This window comes from Peromyscus maniculatus, chromosome X (assembly GCF_049852395.1).
Source record: "Peromyscus maniculatus bairdii isolate BWxNUB_F1_BW_parent chromosome X, HU_Pman_BW_mat_3.1, whole genome shotgun sequence".
Taxonomy (NCBI): Eukaryota; Metazoa; Chordata; class Mammalia; order Rodentia; family Cricetidae; genus Peromyscus; species Peromyscus maniculatus.
Genome location: NC_134875.1, coordinates 64,127,798 through 64,149,249, shown reverse-complemented (window position 1 = coordinate 64,149,249; position 21,452 = coordinate 64,127,798). Strand labels below are relative to the sequence as shown.

Here is a 21,452-nt window from a genome sequence, read left to right as displayed (position 1 = left end):
AAACACACATGTATGAAATAATCAGTGTGACTAAAAGACATTTTATTAAGTGTCTTGCAGGTCAGACAAAAAATAAAAAACATCTGCTTTAATATTATGATGAGTATGACCTTAGTCATCAAAAAGAGCTCCCAGTTCATGCACAACTCTACTGTTATGATATGCAATAGGGATGCATAAAAAGTTTCTCTAGGAGGACAATCTAAAGATGAAATGGAATCTGTTGTAAAGAATTCTGCCACTGTCAGAGTAGCATAAGAGCTTCTCATCCAGCTGCTTACAGATGCCAAGGTGTTTCCTGCACAGGTGGTGTTGCAATGAGGCAGTGTGCCTACAACTTGGCTTGTTCATCACGCAGGAGTAGCAGCAGCTGTTCAATAGCTTGCACACTGAAGCAGAGCTCTGTGGCTTCAGACTCTGCTACCAGAGTCTCAGAAGTTTCCTTCATCTATGAAGCTGCAGCTATGGTACTAACCACCCTAAATTCTGTTTTGATTCAATTTCAGCTTTATCCATAAATCTAGGACATTTTATTAGAGTATTAATATCAATCTCTGATTTCAATATTTATGCCCTAGATGTAGTGGCCTTGGTATGCAAAAGAGGTAGCCATCTGGATTGGCTACTGCACTATGACCTCAGAGTTGCCTCAGGACTCTGTTGTCATGGTAACCTTCATGTCTCAGTAAGGCCTAGCTTAGGCTGGCCTAATACTTTCCAGGTTACACATTATTTAGACTTCTACATGTTACTATTATATTATTATAAAGTAACATTTTTGTGACTGACTAAAAGTTCCAGAACATTATAGTTTTGAGGTAAATTTTCATTTCTTCTGAAATAATTTCCTTCTTTTTCTCTACTGTAATTATAACAATCTTTGTCAGCTGTCCTTTGTGTACTTTTCATTCTATTATTGCTCTTTCAAATCATTCTTGCTTATCTTATTAATCTCAATGTAATTTACATACAGTTATGAAAACAAATTCTCCAGTTTGCATTAAAATTTAGTATCCTCATCATGACCCAATCCTAGAACTAGATTATGACTAATTTGGTTTTCTTATTCATTGTGAAGTGAGAACTTCCTTCAAAATTTAAGTTTGTGCTGTGCATCTTCGTGGGAACAGAGCACTAGTGATATCTGAGGCTACCCTAGTAAGTCCATTTCCTTATTGTTACTTTTTGGTGATCTGTAGAGGATTTACTTTGTGATTATTGAAAATTGCAACAGATTATGGCCAAATATTGATTTACTTCTCTTAACATTTTGTTCATGTTACATTTATTTGACATATACCTGCTCGTATAAAAATGTCTAAACTGAGTTCAGTTTATCTGCAATGAATTTGTTTTAAACATACTCCTTTGTTTGTCTTTCACTACTTGAAAAGTGTAACCTCATTTCTATAATGAAATTATCCTTTATATACTATTGTCTGGTTTTGGTATTTTCTGTTTTGCTTCTTAAATGCACATTCATTAGTTGGATGGTACTTTAAGCATGTTGATTGGTCAGCAGCCATTAACACTATAAAGTCAAGACCCTTGACATATATGTCATATACTTAGTCTTAAAACTCAAATAAGTCTGATTATTATATATTCCTAGGTTTACATTTTCCATATTCTTCTCTTTCTGTGGAACTGTAAACCTGGAAATTATACTTGAATTTTATTGTAATTTGATTTTCTCTTCCTGTGATAAACAGCATGATCAAAAGTTTCTTGGAGTAGGAAAAGGTTTATAGCAGATTACACTATCAGGTGGTAGTCCATCACTGAGGGAATTCAGGGAAGGAGCTCAAGGCAGGCATCTGGAGCAGAATCCATGAAGAAAGGCTGTTTACTAGATTGGTGTTAGGCTTATTTCAGCCTACTCGCTTGCTCTATCCATATCTATCTATCTATCTATCTATCTATCTATCTATCTATCTATCTATCTATCTATCTATCTATCTATCTATCTTTACTTTGATTGTTTTATACAATGTTTTTATCTACCAACCCTTCACCAACATGCCACCTACCATGCCAGATACACCCTTCGTCCCTGTCCACCCAACTGTATGTTCTTTTTAAAAGCCCTTTCAAATCTAATGTGTGCTGTCCAAATATTCTTGGATGTGTGTCACTGCTCTGAAGGTAGTGGGATCTGGGTGAATGAAGCCAATAAATGAAGATTACTAAAGTATCATGTAATAGCCAACTTTATTAAGCGCCTCAGACAATTTATACTCTTAGGAAGAAAAGACAAGCTGTATACAATCACAAGGATAAGTTGCATGTGCCCAAAACATGTTTTTCCATAGAGGCATGATGGAATAACAGCAGCAAGCAATAATGTGTAATCTGAAGTAAATTCCCTCCAATCTAATACACCTGGGACGAGCACAAAAACACATTCCAAAAACAATTCTATGTTTTGAAAAAAAAAAAAACAAAACTCTAGTCTTATTTTCTTGGTGTGTTCTCATAAGCACTCATCATTCATCACATGGCTCAATTTGAGGATATGTTCTGACAGATGTGTGGTCTTCCATTAGATATTAGTAAAATTAACTGGGGATACACTCTTATAGAAATATCTCTCTCTCTCCTGGGTGGTGGAGGTGGTTCATGCCTTTAATCCCAGCACTCGGGAAGCAGAGCCAGGTGGATCTCTGTGAGTTCAAGGCCAGCCTGGTCTACAGAGCAAGAGCCAGTACAGGCACCAAAACTACACAGAGAAACCCTGTCTCAAAAACAACAACAAAATCTCTCCCTCTCCTAGAAGCTAACACTTGCAAATAGCTCCAAGACTAGGGATGAGCTTGTATGCCCAAACCCCCTCTACATGCTGGAATTTGGTCTGATTTGAACTGGTACATATCTTGGGCATGCTGTCACAACCTCTGTGATTTCATATATGCAACTTTACTGTGTCAATAAAGTAGTACTTCCTTATACTCAGCCACCACCTCTGGATCTTGTACTCTTTCTTCCCCCTTATCCACAGTGATTCCTGAGTCTTCAGAGGAGTAATATATATAATTATATATATAATATATTATAAATAATATAATATATATAATTATATATTACTATATATAATATATATATAGTAATATATATTACTATATATATAATTATATATATATATATATATATATATATATATATATGCACTTCATAGACTTGCTTAAAGGCAAGTTCTATGAAACTTTTGTGTAGTGTCTTCAGCAACAAGGTCTTACATTACCATCAGTTTTGAAGGGTAACTAAGTGTAATGGCAATAGCCTATAATGTTAGTGAATCATTGGGAACTAAGTGAAGAACTCTGAAAGAGGTAATCTGTTCTTGGTACTGGGTATTTTTTTATTTATTCCATTTGGTATGTGATAGAATCATTGTCTTCCTATTGTAGGTAACTACTTTTCTCCATTTAAACTTTTTTTGTTTTATTTTTATTTTTTTGAGACAGAGTTTCTCTGTGTAGCTTTGGAGTCTATCCTGGAACTCAATATATAGACCAGGCTGGCCTTGAACTCACAGAGATCCACCTGCCTCTAAGTGATGGGATTAAAGGTGTGTGCTCCCACCACCCCGCTCATTTAAACTTTTTTAAATGCATGCATATTTACTCTTTAGGAAACTTCTAAAATAGTAAGTTTTCATTGGTCTTTCCAAAAATCTTTTATGTTAGTTTTCCTTCCCTATACTTCTTCCTCTTTTATGGTCTTCCCTTCACCAAGCCAATTTAACCCTCCCTGTATTTCCTTTTAAACCTTTATACCAGTACATTTTATCTCTCATCAATTCAAAGTAATTTTGCATGGATTTTTTTTTATTTATTTTTTCTGTAATCACATATATCTGAAGACTGAAAATTAACCCAGAGATGAGAGGAAACATGAAATCTTTGTATTTCTGGGTATGTGTTACCCCATTAAAAATGATTATTTCCACCTTAATCCATTTACCTGTAAATCTCATTTTATTATTCTTAATACATGAATAAAATTTCATTGTGTAAATATACAACAATTTAATTATCCCTTAATCTGTTTGATAGACATCTAGACTCTTTCCATTTCCTGGCTATTGTGAATTAAGAAGCAATGAACATAGATGACTAGGTATCTATCTCTAGAGTAGGACATGGAATTTTTTTGGTATATACTTAAGAGTAGTATAGCTGGATCACGTGGTAGATCAACTTTTACCTTTTTGAGCATTCTCTACACTGTTTCCACAGTTGCTGCACCAGTCTTTGATCACATTAGCAATGGATTGGGGGATCCCTTTCCCCAAATCCTTGCCAGCATTTGATATCAGTTGTTTTCTCAATTAAATGAGGATTGAGTTTCATTCTTTTATATGTAGCTATACAGTTTGACCAGTACAATCTATTGAAGATGCTGTTTCTAATGTGTATGCTTGGATTCCTTGTTGAATATCAGGTAGCTGAAGGAGTATAGTTCCTAAATTCTACTCCAGTGATCAGCAAATCTATTTTCATGACAGTACTATGCTGGTTTTATTATTACAACTCTATAGTATTAATTGATGGTGTCTGGGATGGATAATGATAACTCCATCCATACTTAAGTTAGCTCAGGATTGTTTGGTCTAAACTGAATCTTTGGTACTTTCATATGAAAATCAAAATTGAGTTTTTTCAATTGCTTTTCTAATGAGATTGTGATATATCTTTATATGGAATTTGGTTAGATGGCCATTTGTTTTTACTATATTAATTCTTCTAATCCACCAATAGGGGAGATCTTTCTGTCTTTTGGTGTCTTCTTCAATTTATTTCTTTTTTGTGTGTGATGGGTGTTTACTGTGTGTTTTTTAAAAAATATTTTTATTTTATAATTAACTTAATTTCACATATCAGCCACAGATTCCCCCAATCCTCCCTCTCCCCACCTCCTAGCCCTTTCCCCAATCCACACCCCATTCCCACCTCCTACAAGGCAAGGTCTCCCCTGGGGAGTCAGCCCAGCCTGGTAGACTCAGCCTGGGCAGGTCCAGTCCCCTCCTTCCTACACCAAGGCTGAGCAAAGTGTCCCAGCATAGGCCCCAGTCTCCAAAAAGCCAGCCCATGCACCAAGGACAGGTCCTGGCTCCACTGCCAGGGGGCCTCCCAAACAGTTCAAGCTAATCGACTGTCTCACTTATCCAGAGGGCCTGGTCCAGTTCCATGGGGGCTCCTCAGCCATTGGTACATAGTTCATGCATTTCTGCTAGTTTAGCTACTTGTTCCTGTGCTTTTTCCAAACATGGTCTCAATATCTCTTGCTCCTACAATCCATCCTCCCTCTCTCACCTATTGGACTCCCGGAGCTCCACCTGGGTTTTGACCATGGATCTCTGCATCTGCTTCCATCAGACACTGGATGAGAGTTCTATCATGACTGCCAGGGTGTTCGGTCATCCCATCACCACAGCAAGTCACCTCAGGCACTCTCTTGACCGTTGCCAGTAGTGTACAGTGGAGGCATCTTTGTGGATTTCAGGGGACCTCTCTAGCACTCTTCTTCTTCCTATTCCCCTAGAGTCTTCATTCATCATGGTATCTCCCTCCAGTCTTAAGGTTTTCACTGTAGAAGTCTTTCAGTTCTTCATTAAGATTTATTCCAAGAACTTTTGAGGTGATTGTAAATGGTATTGTTCCTATGATCTCTATATAAGTGTAATTTGCAGTTGTGTATATGAAGGCTACTAATTTTAGTGTTCATTTGTATTCTGCTACTTTATGAATATATTTATCAGCTATAGGAGTTTTCTGGTTGAGTCTTTAGGTTCTTTATATACATCACATTTTCTGCAAATAAAGACACTTGGGCTTCATCCTTTCCTGTTTGTATTTCCCTTTTTTCTTTTCTTATTGATCTAGCTAAGACTTCAATCAACATGTTGAACAATATGGAGAAAGTAGACTTTTATTGTTCCTGATTTTAGTGGAAATGCTTTGAGTTCCTCTGTTTAGAATGTTGTCAGTTGTAGGTTTGCTGTAAATGGTCTTTAATATGTTGTGGTAAGTTCATTTACCTTTAGTATCTCAAGGATTTTTATAATGGAAGCATGTTGGATTTGGTTGAAAGCATTTTCTTCTTCTAAACAGATGATGACCATGTGGTTTGTATCCTGTATTCTATTTATATAGTGGATATTGATTCACATATTTTGAGCTATTCTTGCATCTCTGGGAAAAAGAAGACTCAACTTTTGGGTAAGTACTTTAAGTCAGTTTTCAAATGTTTAAGAATTTTTTTTTTAATCCTTGCCTATCAGGGCTATTGGCCTATAGTTTGCTTTTTCTGATCATTCTCTGGTTTTGATAACAGTGTAATACTGGCTCCCTAAAAGGAATTTAGAATCGTCCCTTTTCTATTTTTTGGGGGGATATTGTAAGCAGTATTAATGTTAGTCATTGGAAAGTCTAGAAGAATAATACATTGAACTCATCTGGCCTTCAGCCTATTTTAGATGGGTTATTTTTTAATTATTGTTTCTATGGACCTGGATGTTTGGATCTATTTAAATTATTTACTTCATCTTGATTTACTCTGGTAGGTCATACATATCTAGGAATTCACTCATTTCTTTTAAAGTTTTCAGTTCTGTTGGATGCATTTTTAAAGATGCCTTACATGATTCTCTGGATTTCCCCAATGTCTCTTGTAAATGTCTGTCTTTGAATTTAATTTTATTAATTTGATTGTTCTCTTTTGGTTAATTTGGCTAAATGTTTTGTTAGCTTTCTTAGTGTCTTCAAAGAATTAATTCTTTCATTCATTATTTGTATTTTTGTATGTCTATTTCCATTTAATTAATTTCAGCCCTCATTTTGATTATATTTTCCAATCTATATTCTTTGGGTATTAATTTTCATAATTCTCTAAGACATTCCAGTGAGTCATTAAGTTGTTTGTTTGAAATCTCACAGATTTTCTGATGTAGGCACATGATGCTATAAACTTTCCTATTATGAATGCTTCCACTGTCCCATATATTTTGGTATGTTGTATTTTCATTTCAGTATTTTTCTATTTATTCTTGCCTTCTTGAATTCTTCTTTCATCCTATTTTGAATTAATTAATAGTATGTTCTTCAGCTTCTACTATTTTTTAAAAACTTTCTATCATTTATTTTGTTGTTGTAGTCTCCCGTTAATACATGGTGCTCATGGGGCTGGAGAGATGGATCAGCAGTTAAGAACATTGGCTGCTCTTCCAGAGGACCTGGATTCAATTCCCAGTACCCTCATAGCAGCTCACAGCTGTCTGTAAATTCAGTTCTGGGGACATGACACCCTCACACAGACATACATGCAGGCAAAACACCAATGTGCATAAAAAATAAAATAAATAAAACATTTCCAGCCCATGGATCAACTAAGCAGATCTTATAGGGGCTTACAGAGACTGAAGGAGCAATCACAGGACTTGTATGGTCTATTACACACACACACACACACACACACACACACACACACACACACACACATATATATATATATATATATATATATATATATATATATACATATAATATGTTGTGGCTGTTTAATTTGTTGTTTTGTGGGACTCCTAACAGTAGGTGTGATGGTATCTCTGACTCTTTTGACTGCTCTTGGGCCCCTTGACCCCCTGCTGAGTTGCCTTGTCCATGCTTGATATGAGGGATTGTGTCAAGTCTTATTGCATCTTGTTATGCTTTATTTGGTTGATATCCCTGGTAGGTCTGCTCTTTTCTGAAGGGAAACAGAAGGAGCAGTAGATTTGGGGGAGAAGGGAGATGCAGAGTGGAATTGAGTGGAATAGAGGGAGAGGAGGCTGTGTTCATGAGAGAAAAAGTAAAAAGAAAATAAAAGAAATTCTTACTATTGACATAACATATATGCATGTGCTTGAAAAATATACATGGTGTTTAGATAGTATGCAGGATGTGATTTCAATTTTACTATATTTGTTGACACTTCCTATATGTCTGGATACATGGTCTATTCTATTTTAAAGAAGTTGCCATAGGATGCTGAGAAGAATATGTATTTTGTGTTTTGGCAGAGGTTTTGTAAATATGTGTTAGATTCATGTGACTTATGATGTTGTTTAACTCCAGGGCTTGTCTATTTAGACTTTTCCCCAGACCACCTGTATACTGGTGAGAGTATGGTTTTCAAATTACCACTATTACTATAGTGGAGTTTGTCTATTGTTTTAAATCTAATAATATTTCTTTTTCTAAAATTGAGTTTGTTGCATATGTTTATGATTTTAATATTTTCTCCATTTAGTTTGATGTTTGTTGCTGGCTTGCTGTATATTGCCTTTATTATGTTTAGGTGTGTTCCTTGTATCCCTGATCTCTCTAAGACTTTTATCATGAAGGGGTGTTATATTTTGTCAAAGGCTTTTTCAGTATTTAATGAGATGATCATGTGGTTTTTATTTCAGTTTGTTTATATTGTGGATTACATTGACAGATTTTTGTATGTTGAACCATCCTTGTGTCTCTGGTATGAAACCTACTTGATCATGGTGGATGATTTTTTGATGTGTTTTTGGATTTGGTTTGCTAGTATTTTATTGAGTATTTTTGCATCAATGTTCATGAGGGAGATTGGTCTGTAATTCTCTTTCTTAGTTGGGGATTTGTGTGGTTTGGGTATCAGTGTACCTCTAGCCATGTAAAATTAGTTTGACAATACTCCTTCTGTTTCTATTGTGTGGAACAATTTGAGGAGTATTGGTATGAGCTCTTTGGAATTCTGGTGGAATTCTGCACTGAAACCAGATGGTTCTGAGGTTTTTTATTTGGGAGAATTTTAATGACTGTTTCTATTTCCTTAGGGGTTATAGGTCCATTTAAATTGTTTATCTAGTCTTGATTTAATTTTAGTATGTGGTACTTATCTAGAAAATTGTCCATTTTTTTTACATTTTCCAATTTTGTGGAGTACAGGTTTTTGAAGTATGACCTGAAGATTCTCTGAATTTCTTCATTGTCTGTTGTTATATCTCTCCCTTTTCATTTCTGATTTTGCTAATTTGGATATTCTCTCTCTGCCTTTTGGTAAATTTGGATAAGGGTTTGTTTATCTTGTTTATTTTCTCAAAGAACCAACTCTTTGTTTCATTGATTCTTTGTATTATTCTCTTTGTTTCTATTTTATTGATTTCAGCCCTCAATTTGATTATTGCCTGTCTTCTCTTCCTCTGTGAGTTTGACTCTTTTTGTTCTACAGCTTTCAGGTGTGCTGTTAAGTAGCTAGTGTGAGATTTCTTCATGTTATTTATGTAGGCACTTAGTGCTATGAACTTTCCTCTTGTTACTGATTTCATAGTGTCCCATAAGTTTGGGTTTGTTGTGCATTCATTTTCATACAATTCTAGGAAGACTTTAATTTCTTTCTTTATCTCCTCCTTGACCCAGTGGTGATTCAGTTGAGCATTGTTCAGTTTCAATGAGTTTGTAAGCTTTCCACAATTTGTGTTATTGTTGAATTCTAACTTTAAGCCATGGTGATCTGCCCTGCAGGGCTACAACAGGTTCTCAACCACCCTAATGAGGGAATGTAGGGACAGGAGACACAAAGGAAAACACACCAAGTCTAGATTCTGATCAAGGTGCAACTTTATTTCCTTCCACAAGGGCTTATATAGTTCCTGCAAGGAGAGGGGAGCAAGAAGCTGTCATCTGCATAAGGTGGGGCAAGCTAACAGGATGTTTGTATAGGATGATTACAGGGTGAAATGGTCAAGGGCTCTGACTCAATTCCCTGTTGCTAGGCAACCTGACTGTAAGCTGATCTAGTTCCCTGTCTTATCGGGGGTCTGAATTTTTCCACTAACTAGAGATTCTGTCCTTGTCCCTGACAGTGATCCAATAAGATAAAGGGGGTTATTCCATTTTTTTTGTATCTGTTGAGGTTTGCTTTGTGACTGAGAATGTGGTCAATTTTAGAGAAGGTTCTTTGAAGTGCTGAGAAGAAGGTATATTCTTTTGTGTTTGTGTGAAATATTCTGTAATTGTTTATTAAGTTCATTTGAGGCAGAACATCTATTTGTTTCCTTATTTCTCTATTAAGTTTCTGTCTGACAGACCTGCCCATTGGTGAGAGTGGGGTATTGAAGTCTCCCACTATTAGTGTGTGTGGTTTGATGTATAATTTAAGCTTTAGTAATGTTTCTTTTACAAACATGGGTGCCCTTGTGTTTGGGGCATAGATGTTCAGAATTGAGAATTCACCTTAATGAATTTTTACTATGATAGAAATGAAATGTCCTTCTCTATCTCTTTTGATTAATTTTGGTTTAAAGTCTATTTTGTTAGATATTAGCATAGCTATATCAGCTTGTTTCTTAGGTCCATTTGATTGGACAATCTTTCCCCAACCCTTTGCTCTGAGGTAATGTTTGTCTTTGAGGTTGAGTTTTGTTTCTTTTATGCAGCAGAAGGATAGATCCTGTTTTCATACCCATTCTGTTAGCCTGTATCTTTTTATAGGTGAATTGAGTCCATTAATATTGACAGATAATGATCAGTGATTATTAATTCCTGTTAATTTTTTAGTGGTGGTTGTAGTGTGTATGTGTCCCTTCTTTGGGACTTGCTGGTGTGAGGTTATCTATTCCCTGTGTTTTCATGGGTGAAGCTAACTTCCTTGGGTTGGAGTTTTCCTTCTAGTATTTTCTGTATGGCTGGGTATTGTTTAAATCTGATTTTGTCATGAAATATCTTGTTTTTGCCATCTATGGTGATTGCAAGTTTTGCTGGGTAGCATAGTCTGGGCTGGCATCTCTGGTCTCTTAATGTCTGTCCAGGATCTTCTGGCTTTCAGAGTTTCCATTGAGATGTGGTTATAATTCTGAAAAATCTGCATTTATATGTACTTTGGCCTTTTTCCTTTTCAGCTATTAAAATTCTTTATTTATTCTGTATGTTTAGTGGTTTGATTATTATGTGGAATGGTGACTTTTTTTTTGGTCCAGCCCATTTGCTGTTCTGTAAGCTTCTTGTACCTTCCTAGGCATGTCCTTCATTAGGTAGGGAAAGTTTTCCTCTAGGATTTTGTTGAATATATTTACTGTGCCTTTGAGCTGGAATTCTTCTCCTTCTTCTATCCCTATTATTCTTAGGTTTGGTCTTTTCATAGTGTCCCAGATCTCCTGGATATTTTGTGTTAAGGATTTTTGGCTTTACTGTTTTCTTTGAACAATGAATCTATTTCCTCTACTATCTCTTCAATTCCCGAGATAATGTCTTCCATCTCTTGTATTATGTTGATTATGTTTGCATCTATAGTTCCTGTTCATTTACCCAGATTTTCCATTTCCAGGATTCCCTTGGGTTGTGTTTTCTCTATTGTCTCTATTTCAATTTTCAAGTCTTGAACTGTTTTCTTCATCTGTTTGATTGTCTTTTCTTGGCTTTCTTTAAGGGATTTATAGATTTCTTCCCGTTTTTTTCTTTGATTTTTCCTCTATTTAAGAGGATTTTTCATTTCCTCCTCAAGGACCTCCCTCTATCGTCTTCATAAAGTTATTCTTAAGGTCGTTTTCATCTGCTTCATCTGTGTTTGGATGTTCAGGTCTTGCTGTTATAGAACCATGAGTTTCTGGTGGTGCCATATTGCTCTTTATGTTGTTGAATGTATTCTTACACTGCTGTCTGCCCATCTCTTCCCCCAATTGGTGCAGGTCGGGCCTGTGTCTCTGGTGGTCACTGATGTGGCAGGGGATGGTTTGCAGGGGCGGGAGGATGCTGCTGCTGCCAGGTTGCTGGAAATGAGGATGTGGAGGAAGGGCATGTGATATGCCCTAGGGGGGCTAGGACCAAAGGAGCAGGGTTGTCCAGCTGGGAGCTAAGACACTTACCTCTTTGGCCAATCAGTGCATGTGGGGCTTGTGACTCAGGTGGTCACTGATGTGGATGGTTGGCAGAGGGATGCTGCTGCTGCCAAGTCATTGGGGCTGAGGTCAGTTATACATTTCTTAAATCTGTTTTTAATCTTGGGATATTTCTTTCTCCTTTAATTATGACTGATGGTTTTGCTGGTTTAGTAGTCTGTCCTGGCATCTCTGGTTTTTCAAAACTTGTAGAACTGTAGTCCAATTCTTTGTTTTTCATATTTTCCATTTGAAAATCTGCTATTATTTTGATGGGCCTTCTTTTGTAAGGGGCTTGATTATTCTTTCTTGTTATTTTCATTATCATTTCTTTGTTTTGTACACTTGACATTTTGAATATTAAACAACATGTGGATTTTCTTTTCTGATCCTATTTTATGTTCTGTATGTCTCTTAGATATTGGATGACATTTCTTTCCTTACAATAGGGTCATTTTCTTATATGTTTTTATTGAAAATGTATTCTGTGCCTTTGACTTGGATCTCTTGTCCTTCTAAATCTATTATTTGTAGGTTTGGTATTTGTATAGTGTTCCAAAGATCTTGTATCTTTTATTGTTTGTTGTTTTTGTTTATATATTTTTATTTGATATTTTGTTTGACTAAGTGATCTAATCCCTCTACCTTGCGTACAAGACATGCTATTCTGTATTATTCTAGGTATAGTAGTATAGCTGGATCTTGGGGGAGATTGATTCCCAATTTTCTAAGAAAGCACCATATTGATTTCCAGCTACTCACATCACCAGTGAGGCTACCTGTAAAACAGGACCCCAAGAAAGACATGGGGATCACCCAATGACGGAGAAAAGGCTGAGATCTACATGAACAGCCTGGACATGAGTGGGAGCAATGAACGGCGAGTGTCGAGGGAAAGAGAGCAGGAGATCCCACCTGGATCAAGAACAGAGAGAGAGAACAAGGAATAGGAAACCATGGTAAATGAAGACCACATGAGAAAAGGAAGAAACAAAGTGCTAAAGAGGCCCACAGAAATCCACAAAGATACCCCCACAAACGACTGCTGGCAATGGCCGAGAGACAGCCGGGACTGACCTAATCTGGTGATGGGATGGCCAAACACCCTAATAGTTGTGCCAGAAACCCCATCCAAGGACGGAGGAATCTAGATGCAGACATCTACGGCTAGGCCCCGGGTGGAGCGCTGGGAGTCTAATTAGTGAGAAAGAGGAGGGTTTATATGAGTGAGAATTGTTGAAACCAAGGTTGGATAAAGCACAGGGACAAATAGCCAAACAAATGGAAACACATGACCTATGAACCAAAGGCTGAGGGTCCCCCAACTGGATCAGGCCCTCTGAATAGGTGAGACAGTTGATTGGCTTGATCTGTTTGGGAGGCATCTAGGCAGTGGTACCAGGTCCTGAGCTCGTTGCATGAGTTAGCTGTTTGAAACCTGGGACTTATGCAGGGACGCTTGGCTCAATCTGGGAGGAGGGGACTGGACCTGCCTGGACTGAGCCTATAAGGTCTATGTCAGTCCTGGGGCGGGGGTGGCCTTGATCTGGAAGTGGTGGAAATGGGGGGTGGGCTGGGGGGCAGGGGAGGGGGGGCAGGGAGTGGGAGAACAAGGGAATCTGTGGCTGTTATGTAGAACTGAATAGTATTGTAAAATAAAAGAAAAAAATAAACAGGATTAAAAAAATCTGTTTTCAGATATTTAATTGTCTATATTATTTCATTTATCGGTGTTGTCTCAATCATTATTATGGCATTTACTCATGTCCTCTGGACTTATTTTATAAATGGTTTATTATTGCTATTTTTGAAACCATTGTCTTCATAAAACATCTAGGCCACTTTTATCAGGGGATGATGCCTTTAGAACATTAGCTTTTGGTGTATACTTAATGTTTTGGTTATTCATGTTTGTATATTTACATTGAAACCTAGGCATGTGGAGTTAGGTCATTGGTGGTATTTCTTGGTATAGAAATCTTATCTCTTTTTAGTTGAGTATTTGAAGGTCTGTTTCCTGTTACTCCAACTAGTCAGGTGGACATGCTGTATGAGTCTTCGATTTCAGTCTTTGGGCAATTCTGTCTTGATGTTTAAATGGGGTTTCAGAAGTAGTCATGGCTCAGCTCAGGTTAAATGAGATTTCTAAGCCCAGATGAAGATCTTCTGTAGTATTATAGCATTCTCAGGCAATATTCTAGAGTCTGAGAATGGGTGCTTAGAACATTTTCTCAGGCAATGGGTGCTATTCGTATTGCAGAGAAAGAGTTTGGGGTCTACCTATACAAGAAAGCTGGGCAAGGTTGCCCACAAGTCCAGTACTGATCACACAGTCTTTAGGAAAATCATGAGAATGCATGGAGTTGCTAGTGTATGTGTCATACTCTTCCCTGGAGAAGGAAATTGCTCTAAATTCAGGGATATGTGGAGATGGCGAAGCTAGTTTAGTGTCATCCTAGAGAAGTGTCCAAGTATGTGCATTGAGTATGGGTTGAGTTAGTGGCATAAATCTAGGCTGTAAGCTCTCTGACTAAATATAGGAGGTATGGGAGGGGTAGATGAGATTAGCAGCACGTGTTGGCATTCCTACTTAAAGGTGTGTAGTAAGGGGCACAATATGGTAGGTCAGGAAACACGGTCTTATGGCAAGTTTCATGGTTGGGTGGATTTGGTGATATATGTTTAGTGTTCATCCCTGGAGCAGGGCCATCCTCAGGTAGTGGAGATGGGTGTTGTTGGGGGTAAAAGTCTTATGTATGCCTAAGAAAGGATCATGTATGTGAAGCATGGATGAGTGAGTGTAGCTGGCTAGGTAGATGTGGTTGAGCTGGGTGGAAGTCTAGGCTCCATGGCTAGGGTTGGAGACAGGGTTGTTCTTTGGGAATAACTAGGGCTGTTAGAATAAACTGGAGCTTTTACATGAAGTGAGTATGTAAAAGGGGGCTCAGGAAGGGAAATGTGTTCCTTAAGAAGGTCACTGTGGTCTCAACTAGCCTTTTCTGCATGTAATAAGGCCACGTGGATAGCATTGGCACTGCCCACAATAAGCTGGGTCATCCCGCATAAATCATAAACCATGATACTATCTCAAAGACTTGTCAACAGGAGAATCTTTTCTGAGCAGTATCTTAGATGCACTCTTCCCTGGTGACTCTTGTTTTTTTCAAGTTGACAATAAAAATGAAATTGTAAAGTGTCTGTTCACAAAATCATTTCACAACATACTAGTGTCTTTCCCTTTCAATACTCTAGTAATTTAATAAAATTACCTCATGTACACATTTAGTGCTAGATTTTTTTCTTTTATGGATAATTCTTTTCATGTTCTAACTTTCACTAGTTTCTCTCATATAGCACAATATTTTTCTATTAAGTTTTCATCCTATGACTTTATCATAATATATTTAATCTCATAACATCTTTGTAACAATTATACTATGTTTACATTCACACTTGAATTTATATTTAACAACTGTGTACATATTATCTGAAGCTAAGCCAAGCCTAGTATTTCAAACAAATTTTTGCCTAGGTTAACTCTTTTTCAAGATGAGGTCAGATTCTTTTGGAATTATAAGTTTCCTAGGTGTACTTCCCTTAAAAAATGAAAGCCATCCCAGGCCTGTTTTTCAGCTTACTCATAGCAGGTTACCTCTCTCCTTCTTCACTCTCAACTTCTATACATGTCGAAGGTTCATCTATAAACTATTATACTCTAATTAAACTTTTTGAGGCATTAATAGAGTAATCCCTTGTGTCACGATACCACCACATGTATAATTAATAATTAGTCCGATGTTATTACTGACACTGTGAATAATACTATTTTAGTAATATAAATGGAATTAATATGGATATTTATTCTTTACACAAATATATTATGATTTTGTACTATATACTACCATAAAATTTCCATCTTAATCTTTGAGTAGATTACATCATTTACATGTTATAAAGGTCTAACATCTCTACTATAAGGATGTTCCAAATTTGATTGGGTGTCAATGTCAAGTTGCAAACTCCAAGAAAATTGATCAGAATTTTCTTCTGCCACAGATCTGAAAATATTGGAGCAATAACTTGAATAAGTATAGTATACAAATTCTCACACTGACTCATATAGTACAAAGTATTGGGAATTTCTTTCACTTAAACGATAAATGGAAATTGAAAATATAAAAATAAAAGTGTGAAATATAAAGTGCTAGTGGACAAATAGACAATACATAAAATATATTATGAAGACTGATAATGCAAATGGCATGCATAGAAAGTGGTAAAAAATTATCGTCTTCCAACATGATAGACAAAACAGAAGACAACACCATGTAAAATCTTTAAATGTCCATATATGTGTACTGAACAAACAAGAAAAGCGATTGTACTTATCCTAGTTAGTTTTGAACCCATGTAAACATTTCATCAGAAAACTTGAAATTTTATGATAATTTAATTTACTATTTTTAGAAAAGACATTTACACACACACATGCACACACACACACACACACACACACACACTCACACACACACATACACATACACAGAAGAATGTGATAAACAATGGGATAATGATAGTGAAGTTTAAGACCCAGTATGCAGGTCATTTTCTTTTACATAAGGAAGTATTTTTCCTATTAAATCAACATCAAATACAACTAACATACATGTAACTTTTCATAGTGATGTTATTTGTCAGACAACAAGGCTTTTAAGTACTGTCCACACTTTCTGAGTGTTTTGGTGTGTGCATGTTCTTTATTAGTGCAAAGCACATTAGTAAAAACAAAATGCTCTTGCATTCTTCCAAGTCCACAGGCTAAATGAAAATAAACTTTTGAGTTTTCTGATGAACTTGGTACCAAGCAGGCCATTCATGAAACAATTTAAATAACATCTACCACGAAATTCCTTTCAGTGTGCATACACTATATAATATTGTAAACTTTTATTTTATGAGGATCCTCGAGTTCTGAATGTCAGACTTACCTTTTTTCAGGAAGTCAGTAGCAAGCATTTTACATTTTATGGAAGTAACGTTATGTGGAGAAATCTTAATATCTAAATTTGTCCTATATTCGGAACTTCAGTTGAGAAAGATGCCTTCTGATTTACTCTATAATCCCATGTAAACAATGACATTCCAGTGTCCATTTCAGTTTTTGCATTTGTTTGATGAAAGAACTGCAATGATAATATAAAATATTTCTAAGATTCAATTTATAAATATTTAACATTTTTTTTTATTTTTCAGCATTGTAGTGCATATTGAGATACATCAGCAGTTCTCAGAAGTTTCCAAGCTTAATTACATTGGAGCCTCTTGAAATTGTCCCATGCTTTCAGATTTATCATCTAACAAACATTGACAACTAGACCAGGAGAAGAGATAAGGCCAACATATCAAGCATCTTTATGGGCAAGTAATTCCAGTAGTTCATCATACTCACCAGCTATAGCTAAACTAGTGATCGCCTGTGTCAAACAGATAGCATCATTTTTATGTTATCCAGCTTAAGGGAAAGTGACATGAGTCTATGAGAAATGCTGTAGCTGATCTAGCCTATCACTACATTTGAAGATGAGTACATTTGAAGAGGGTACGGAGCCAGTAACAGTCGAAATTGTGAGCTCTGTCTTACTTACTGAAGACACAGACAGGAACCTCATTCTTTGCCTTCAGAATGAAGCTGGTGAAATGGAAAACCCTACTGAACCTCAGAATAAGAGGCCTTGTTTGTCCACAGAGGATGATTCAACAACTCCTTACATGCCAGCTGCTGCATTCCCACTACCAGAAATGGAGCAGAGCTTTGATTTGGTCACAACTACAGCCACAGAGGTGGCAGGTGAAGAGATTACTGAGGGAACTATGATGCAGTTCCAGATTTTACAGGATGACAAACCAGATGAAGGATTCCCCTTGGCTAGTGCACAAGAGTCAATTGTTAGTCAAGCGTGGTTAAGAGGTAAAGAAGATAAAGATAAGCTAACCAGACAAGGACATAAATGGAAGCAGGGAATGTGGTCCAAGGAAGAAACAGATATTTTGATGAACAACATTGAACGTTATATGAAGGAACATGAAATAGAGAATGCTGCAGAAATCATTTTTAAGATGTCAAAAGGTAAAAGAAAAGATTTCTACAAAACTATATCATTGGGTCTGAATCGGCCTTTGTTTTCAGTTTATAGGAGAGTGGTCCGAATGTATGATGACAGAAACCATGTGGGAAAGTACACCCCTGCAGAAATTCAAAAGCTCAAGGAACTCTGGCAACAGCATGGCAATGACTGGATAACAATAGGTGCCGCCATGGGAAGAAGTCCATCTTCTGTCAAAGACCGGTGCCGACTGTTGAAGGATACTTGTAACACGGGAAAATGGACTGAAGAAGAAGAACGGATTCTTGGAGATGTGGTTCATGAACTGACACACACTGAGGTGGATGAGAAGGTCACACATGGTGTGTGTTGGGCAACAGTGGCTCAGAGAGTAGGTACTCGCTCAGCAAAGCAGTGTCGTGCTAAATGGCTCAACTACCTGAACTGGAAACAGACTGGAGGAATTGAGTGGACCAGGAAAGATGAAGTCACTCTCATCCACATGTTAGCAGAGCTTAATGTAGCTGATGAAAATGAAATTCACTGGGATGACTTAGCTAAAGGATGGAAAAGTGTTCGTTCACCACAATGGCTGCGTAGTAAATGGTGGACCATCAAAAGGCAAATTACAAACCATAAGGACTTTGCATTCCCAGTCCTAGTAAAATGTCTTCAACAAATATATGAGAGCCAAAGTTCCAGCCTCAGGTTTTGGGAGAATAAATCAGGATCAGAAGTTGCAGATAGCAACCCTGATACCAGTGTTCAACAAGTTCCCTTTGGAGTCACGGGTGTAGAAGATAATAACAGTACATCCATGAGTTCAGGACCTGTGACAGGATTGCAAATTGCACTCCAGATCATCCCTGACTCAACAGATGTGGCTATTGTTAACTCTGAAACAACAACCCCGCCCAGTAGACCACAATAGATATTTGATATTCTTCCTTCTTTCCATTTATATTTTCTTCCCTCACCTTGGACCTATTTCCTTCAAACAAGCTCAACTCAAGGCCCTTTTTAAACTCCAACCTGACGGCTGCTGTACCTTCTTCTCCTAACCTATCACATTTCATCTTCTATTCCCAGAACATCTATTGAACACTAATCAATGACATGTGGCATGTCATACACCAAGAATCATCACTATAATGGCTGAAAAAAATAGCATTACTTTTTTCACATCCCAAGCAGAATTGGCAGTCAATAGTGACATCTATTGTTCTAATTTTCATGGACTTGCAAATGTATTCAAAGCGGACAATTTCCCTGACAGAATTCTTCAGCTAAGATAACTCTGCAACCATCATTTAGTGATGCTCATGTTTTTAACTCAGAGACCCAAGCAGCATAGAGCTAGTGAACTGTGCTGATTACAGCAGAAGAATTCCATGACACCAGCCAAAAGAATAAGAAATTTACTCTGATTTATCCAGTGCTTGAGTTACTGAGGATTGAGTCACTCACCATAGTAGAGAAAGAGCAATACACAAATGGTAACAAAACTACGCTTTGTGCCCCTTCACTACCTGACTCTATCAAGGCATGGGATTTTACAGGTACTAAACCTGTCTTGCCTTTCACAGTACTAACAAGTCTTATAATCAAAAACAGCAAGGATCGAATACCATTGAATCCTCTTTGGGCAGCCCTGTTTCTACAGACTTCAAGGATATTGGACTTGCTAAAATATTACTAGCTTATCCTTAGAAACAAGCAAAAATGCCAAAGAAGTGTTATTGTATCTGTAGAGGAACAGGAGCGATGCCCAAGGGACTTTACTTTCTAATCTCCTTACTCACATAGCTACAGTGGTTAGCTATGAACTTTAAGACTATGTCTTTTTTTTTTTTTTTACTGTTTTTAGTACATCTGAGATCCAGTTTTATGACACCCTGTAAATGAGTGAATGATGAGAAGTTTAATTGCACATATCCCTATTGAATGTTACCAGGAGGGAATGTTTTTCACCTCAGCTCCTGGAAAGTTTTCAAGTTATTAAAGGTCAACTGTAGTAATATTCATGTCTCTAGTTTAGTCATAGTATTTTATCCAGCCTCCATGAGGTTTGATTACATTTCAAACAAGTCCTAATAATATAGTTCAGTGCTTATTGGTTACAAAAACAGTGGCGGGATTTTGGAGGTGACTTTGTGGCAATAACTCTTAGCTCATTGAAGGCAGCTTGAGCCAATTTTGGCAGAAAAAAGTAGAAAGTGAGTAATGAAAATTGACAGTTTTGCTGTTCTTAAAGGGAATATGAATTAGTAACCAAATCCACTAGTAGCTAAGATGTTTTCACCTCTCATCTAATGCCACTTTACTATACCCAATACACAAAAATATAATTGAGGGTGTTTTAGTTTAGTTTGAGAGAGAGAGAGAGAGAGAGAGAGAGAGAGAGAGAGAGAGAGAGAGAGAGAGAAGAGGAGAGAGAGAGCTTGTATTGTACCCTCATCAGGCAATGTGCTACATGAATGGCGATTTTAAAGACAAAGTTTGCATCTGTAATAAAAGAAAAAGACCAATGGTCATTCCCAATGCTTATACCTAAACCAACTTCTAGGTTCCTACTGACATTATTGCTATCAAAGTTCTCCAAAAGTATATTTAAATTACTTCATTAACAAAACAAACAGCATAAGAAATGTTGGTTGAATAGGGAACTATCTGTGTGTGTTCATATCAAGATGAATAAAACGATCTGCTTTACAATGCAAAAGTTTAAGATGCTTTTTTCTGTGTTTACTGAAAATATCTTTCTGCATGAAGGGATGTTTAGAACAATCATGTGAAATTCTTGGAGTGTAACTCAATCATGGAGATCTTTCACAAGTCAAACAAAAGTCGAAGTCAGCACTGGTTGCCATTGAGATATCTATAACTCGTTGAGTCATTATTGGAGGGAAGTGTCTATAAAAGAAAGGTGAAGCACATGGAGAAGCCTCCTCCCCTGTACTCTACAAACAATGCATTGCTTGAAAAACCACTGTTATATACCACAGAATAACTTAGAGTAGGGTATACCCTTATCTCAATAAAATTACTCTTTTAGAGAACTGAAAATAATTTTAGCCATGTGTATCCCTAGAACTCATATGCCAACTTGGTATCTTGTCTGAGGCAAATGGAAATTCCTTTATTCTACCCCTCTATCTATATCTTTCTCCTTTCTCTCTATATATGTGCATATTCAAATCTCTCTATCTCTATCTATACATCTATCAATCTATCTATCTATCTACACACACACTACGTGTGTGTGTGTGTGTGTGTGTGTGTGTGTGTGTGTGTGTGTGTGTTACAGAATGAATACAGGTTAATATGGCTGCAACAGAGTTAAAAATGCTTCTAAATTGATCTAAACAAGTCTGTTTTAATAGATAATGAACCAGACTAATGTCAGGAGATGCTGGTAGAAACTTTGGGTGTCATGTTTCAGAGTAATGCTGCAAAATCCAAGG

At 36.9% G+C, this 21,452-nt stretch overlaps 1 pseudogene across 1 annotated transcript; it reads left to right on the top strand.

The window, feature by feature from the left end:
- Positions 1-678: 678 nt before the first annotated feature.
- On the top strand, positions 679-20,710 carry LOC121825791 (cyclin-D-binding Myb-like transcription factor 1 pseudogene; annotated as a pseudogene). The gene is made up of 3 exons (XR_013047976.1): positions 679-818; positions 1,079-1,158; positions 17,138-20,710. The product of XR_013047976.1 is annotated as a cyclin-D-binding Myb-like transcription factor 1 pseudogene (transcript).
- The last annotated feature ends 742 nt before the right edge of the window (positions 20,711-21,452 follow it).